Here is a 6,548-nt window from a genome sequence, read left to right as displayed (position 1 = left end):
GGAATTCAGAGCCTGATATATGCCACTAAGGAAAGAGAAAATTCCCATACAGTTTTGTTATAATCTATGAAGTTTTATACTTAGTGTCTCAGAAGCATTGAGAAATAAGTTTAATCCCATTTACCTCATGAATGATGAAGACCATGTAGGTTTGAAAGGATGGGTTAAAGCTGGAAAAGGCACTGTAGGGATCTGGAGAAGTAGGTTGAACGAGATGCAGAGAGGTTTGTACAGGAAGTTCCAGGAAAATAATTATTATTCTATTGTGTGTAAACAAGTGTCCAGAGATGAGATTGGGATTAAAAGAGATTCTATGATTTTTGTATTGGTTCACATTAATGCCTATGAAGGATCTCATGATACCTTTCTTGTTAACAATAACATGAGAAATGACCATGAGGGTTGTAGCTACCTTTTATTTTTGAAATTGTGTGTGTGTGTGTGTGTGTGTGTGTGTGTTTGTAAAGAATACAGAGAAAGAGGGAGGGAAGAGGGAGAGGGAGGGGGAGGGAGGGAGGAAGAGAGAGAGAGAGATCAGAGGAAAACTTGTGGAAATCAATTCTTTCCTCCTACTCTGTGGGTTCTGGGAACTGAACTCAGCTTATCAGGGTTGTCAGCAAGCAAGTTTACCCCTGGAATCATTTTGGAGGCCTACTATCAACTGCCATAAAATCTGAATTACATGACTTACAAATTTTGAGTCTACTTTAACTACATATATTATGACTTATTCTTGTGTGGTCTCTCAGAAGATGCTCAACTTGAAGGCTTTTTAAAAATTTTCTTTATAACAACTAGCTAAAATCGGCCGTAAGGTTATCCAAAGACAAAATGCAACTTTGCCACCAGAAAGTTACACCCTATGTCACACAGTAACTCCTTCAGGGTTTCTTACAAACTCCGACTACACTGCAATTAAGAAATATTCTGATCCACAAAAGGGGAAAATATCTATTAAAGGAATTCCTAGGACCAACTGGCTATCCACAAAATTGGATTCCAAACTATTCATTAATTCCCCAATCACTACACAAGAAACATAGGCGAGTCCAACCATACAATTAAGCTTGGAGAAAAACACAACAATTAAAGCTTCAAAGTTAACATTTAGCCAAGTCTCCATTGTTGAGTGCCCAAAACTATGCTTTTCCTATTTTCCTTTGTTTATTTGAGAAGTAAGGACTATATTGTGGGTGTGTGCTGACTGAGACCATGAAGAAAGGCAAAGAACCCTGAGGAACTTGGCAGTTATTAGACTTAGCAGCTGAAGAACAGTCTCCCTTATGAGGGCCACCCCATAAGGGCCTCCCAATGAGGTTGAGATCTCATTGGCTTTCCCCTATCCAGTTTGGCCTGTTCACTGGTGTATGACTTACTTTTTAAACACATTCCTGGGAACAATTCATTTATAATCCACTGCATAAAAGTATACAATCATGGCCTTCAACAACTGTGTATATGAATGAAAAGCCACCACCTCAATTAAGGAAGGATGCTTTCATCACCCTCTGATGCTTCTTTATGCACCTTTGCAATCATTCTTCTGTTTATTTCCAAATCTGTATCCATAGGGAATAAGTGATATGCTTTGGTTACTGTAAACTGGCTTGCTCTTCCCTAGAACTTTACTAGAATTAGACATTCATGTATAAATATTTGCATGACCACACATTTAGTATATAACTATCTAAAGGAAATAAAAGTATGTTTACAAGTAAATATTTGTATACAATTTTCAATGGGTGCACTGTTTAAGATGGAAAAAATTCCAGTGTTCATCAGTGGATGGATAAAGTATAATCTATACATACAATGGAATATTATATAATATACATATATTCTTCTATAAATAGGAATGAATACTGTAGCCTATTACAACGTAGATAAAATCCTGAAGTATTATACTTAAGGGAAAAAGCCATATAGAAAGGACTCATGCTGTACAATTCTGATTATATAAAAATTCCTGAAAGCATGTTAAGAATCACCATGGAACAGAGATGAGTAACGGAATAGGAAACTATGAATTAATATGTGTGATGGTTTCTTTTGCTTAAAGGTTATTTCTTTTGGCAATAACAAAGATTAGATGGAGGTTCTACAATGTTGTAAGTGTAGCAAATACTACTATCACATAATCTTTATATTTTAGGATGTTTATTAGTTCCTTGAGAATTTCATACAGGGTGCTTTGATTTTAATTTAATCAATTGAATAATATTCTATTTAACAGAATAATAGTAGTGGGTTTGCCCCTATGACCCATGACCTGTTTAGCCATAGGTTCTTGGTCCCATAACAGTGCCAGATAAGGGTTTATATATCAAGATTTTATATCGTCAAGTGGGGATTAAATCTGATTCCACAGTTTGTATTTTTGACCTAAGAAAATAGTCAGCAGGAGTTGGAACTGAATATAGAACCAATAAAGATTTCTGCCACACCTAGTAAGTTGCTATGGTTTGAATGTTTGTGATTCTCTGAATCCATCTGTTGAAACCTTACCATCAGCATCTTGGAAACAGCCTGTATGGAAGTGATTAGGTCACAAGGGCAGAGACATAATGAATGGGGTGGTTCTCTTACATAAGAGGCCCCAAAGAGCAGCCTTTCCTATCCCTCCAAGTGAAGACCTACCTAGAATACATTGTCTGTGACACTGAAGCTGTCATTATCTTGGTTTTGGACTTTTCTGCCTCCAGAACTGTGAGAAATGAATTTATAAGTCATATAGTTTCTGGTGTTTCCCATAGTTTTGCCAAAGGACAGAATACTGAGTAAAAATAAATGAATTAATAAGAAGGAAAGAAGTCGAAGAAGGAAGGAAGGAAGGAAAAAAAGAGGAAGGAAGTACTGACTAGCAGGCATTAATCCATTGTATCGTGTGTCTGAATGTTGTTTTCTAGAACACTTCAATTACTATACAAATTTTGATTTTTTAAAATTTATTTTAAGCATTTCTAAGCATAACATATAAGGAACTGTAAAGTAATTCCAGAGACACTCAAGTAGGACACTCTAATGCGTCAGAACATGAGTCTGGCTTAAAACCAGAACCTACAGATACTCATCAACATTCCTGGTCGGAAGGATGAGAAAAACACGCCTCCCTCACTCCTTACTCTCCTTGTCAGCCCTGACCACCATGTGGCTTCTCTAATTATTAAATGGATGGAACAGTTGGGCAGCTTACCCAGGGAAGTGTGGGCTCTTCATACACAGGGCTGGGGTTGTCTGAAACCATCATCTTTTGGTTCTTCAGCACAAGGGACTGCATTCATTCCCAGTCTCCAACAACACATTCACAAGTTGGCCCCATAATTAAGTAAATAGGCCCCTTCATTTAGGAATGCCCGAGTCTTGGAGTCAGTCCGTTCAGACTCATCCCTTCTAGCCGATTTACTGGGGGAGAAGAGCTGTTTACAAAGGCAAACTTATCTTTGACATGAATCAACACATTAACATGTGTTTCCAATTATTATTAAGAGCCCATATTCTACCTTCTCAGTGGCCACCACTCTGAGACTCTCAAGTCTATACTGTCTCATTTGCTTCCCTTTTTAGGTACTCTGCTACCTGCTACCCTGAAGAATACAGCTTCTAAAGGAAATATTCTTGCTGGCTCCCAGATCTTCAAGCCAAGATACATGGCAAGTTATTCCTAGGGCTCTGCAGGGAAATAGCATCAGCATAAGGTAAGAATGCCTCCTTCCCGTGAAGGCTTTTCTGTAGTGGTGTGAGTGAGTCAGAGTGACATGACCCTCAATTGAGGAGTATCAGAACATTTCTTTATATCGTAATGCCCTTAGACTTGGTGCAATCAGTTTATTAAACATTTATTGATGCCTGGAGTTAGTAATGTCAATTTCTATGAAGTGGTAAAAGTGAGAGAAATGACACTGTTGTTGCTTACCATGTAGCAAGAAGGCAGACTCATACCACATAAAGCAGATACCTCACAGTACACAAGATACCTCCAGATATACCAGGTATATATTCTTGTATTCTCCTCCTTATTCTCTTCCTCCTCCATCTCCAACAACAACAACATGACCAATTCTCTTACGCATACTTACCAGGAAAAAGGTCTTTATAGAAATATAGAAGTCAGAAAACCTTGGCTCACATGAGACAGACCTCTGATTCCTAGTAAGGAACTAAGAACTTACTGTTGAGATGGAGCTGGAACGTCATCTAGCTCAGATTCATCTGGAGAGTGTGGTCAGTAATAGCCCTTGGGGAGATTTTAGCGCACCCCCCCCCCCCCCGAGGAAGCCATGACTCTCAGTCACAAAAGGACTATACTGGTTCACTTCACTACCAGTATCTTTACTTGGCTGGGATTCCAGTCTGAACTTAACAAAAGCCTCAATGTGCCTACATTTTGACATTTGTATAAGCAGGTCAGCTGTGTAACAGTTACCAACCAACCAACAAACAAAACCCTAAACACCAAAACCGAGGCATCCTTCTTTAAGGAAGTTGAAAACACAGTAGACGAAAACAGTATTCACAGCACTTTCCTGGTGTAACCCTCAGACCAACACTGTTAGTGGAGGGAGAGACCACACGGTTGTGTAAAGCATTAAAAATCACTTCCCTTTGCTGGTGGGCATAGTAGGCTATTCCTAGGTAGAGAATTAAGAGAGTAAGCTGTGGAGGGTTATGAAAGTCATTAGCACTGCATTTGTGAAGATTCGTAAGCTTTATATTTCTCCTTGCTGAAGCACCAGCTTAGATTCCTTATGGACTGTCAGGTGTAGGCGGCATGAACAACTTCTCTTATTTAACATTTGTATAATACCCCACACAAATGTATGCAGCTGCAGGTATTTTGTTTTCAAACAAGGATATGAATGCACTCTTGGTAGTAGTCAATTATTCACTCCACGAATTTCTAGGTGCTAGACCTACAATTAAGCCTGTATCCTCAGGTACAATAAACTCAAGTGGAAACAAATAATCACAAGTTACAAATTAAATATGTAATAGTCTATTTAAAATCACATGCTGTTTGAACAAATAAAATATGGAGGATTTAGTAGTCAGCCTTGCAATTCATACTTTTCCAGTCATTACATAAGAATGACCTGTGTAAATTGGGTAGGATATCGAAGAAGTGAGTTTGAAACACATCCCCTTCTACTTTTCACAGTCACTCATTCTGAAATAAGCCTAGCCTAGTCATGAAGTCACTCAGCATTCCTATAGATAAATTCTACATAGAAATAGCCTAAATCTTGTAGCCAAAGATACAAGGGATGCTCCAGGGGTTTCCTTTCGAAGTAGATCACTCATGGTACTCAAGTCTTATCATGCTGCTGCATCTGCTAACTTCCTGCTTGAGACTTCATTCTAGGTTTTGAACTGATTCACAGAGACTAAGGCAGTACATGTACATTGGTGTCAGCCCCTGAGCTTCTTTGCTATTCAGGAATAAGAGAGCAACTAGAATAGGAGGAAAACCACATAAAGTGTTCAGTGAAACAACCCTGGTAAAATGACACAGCACAGAATTAAAAAGAGGTGAGAAATACGGACATCTGTAGGGAATACATTCCAGGACAGTAACCAAGTCCTGGAGGTGCTGGAGATACAGCTCAGAACACTTGCCTAGCATGTGCAAAGATCTAAATACCACCCCTAAGAGCAAGTATAGTGGCGTAAGTGAGAATGCCCCCATAAACTCATATACTTGAATGCTTAGTCCCCAAGTAGCTGGAAGTGTTTGGGAAGGACTAGAAGATATGGACTTGTTGGAAGAACTGTGTCTAGGATGGGCTTTGAGATTTCAAAAGCCACACTTCCCAATAAGCTCCCTCTGCCTTATGCAATATGTAAGCTCCCAGTTACTGCTCCAGCACCATGCCTGCCTGCCTGATGCCATGCTCCCTGCCATGATGCTCATGGACTCTGGCCCTTTGAACTGTGAGCTCCAAATTAAATGCTTTCTTTTATAAGCTGCCTTAGTCATAGTCATGGTGTTTTGTCACACCAATAGAAAAGTAGCTAAGATACAGGTGTGTATGGGCAGGAATTAGGGTAGCAGTGTGCTTGAGACCTTTTCAAAACAAGAAAGTGAAGTTAGACTGGCCTTGGGCTTTCAACTGGAGGAGATGGGAAGAGGCTAATGGAGGGTCACATGACCAGATTCCAGCTCACCATGACTATCATGTTCAAGAATACTTTTTTTGGTTGGGTAGCCACGGTAACAAAAACCTACAATCTCAAGCCTAGGAGGGTAAGGCAAGACAATCCTGGGTTTGAGGCCAGCCTGTGATACACAAACACTGTCTCAAAAAATAACAACAAAATCCCTCAAAAGTGAAAATCAACAAAAAGAAAAAAAACTTAGTATGAAAGCAATAGAAAGGCAACAGGTTTTCAATAACCTGTACTAATACAGATGATAGTGATAAGGGATAGGACTGAAGTAATGAGAGTGAAAACTAGGGTTAGTGACTGAATTTCAGATTTATGACTTGTTTAATAATCAACTCTTAACCTATACACACGATGCTTGGGCCAAATGAGGTAGGCTAAATTTC

Source organism: Phodopus roborovskii, unplaced genomic scaffold, assembly GCF_943737965.1.
Source record: "Phodopus roborovskii unplaced genomic scaffold, PHOROB, whole genome shotgun sequence".
In the NCBI taxonomy this organism is placed as follows: Eukaryota; Metazoa; Chordata; class Mammalia; order Rodentia; family Cricetidae; genus Phodopus; species Phodopus roborovskii.
The sequence above is the reverse complement of the archived record's forward strand: the minus strand, read 5'-3'. Positions refer to the sequence as shown.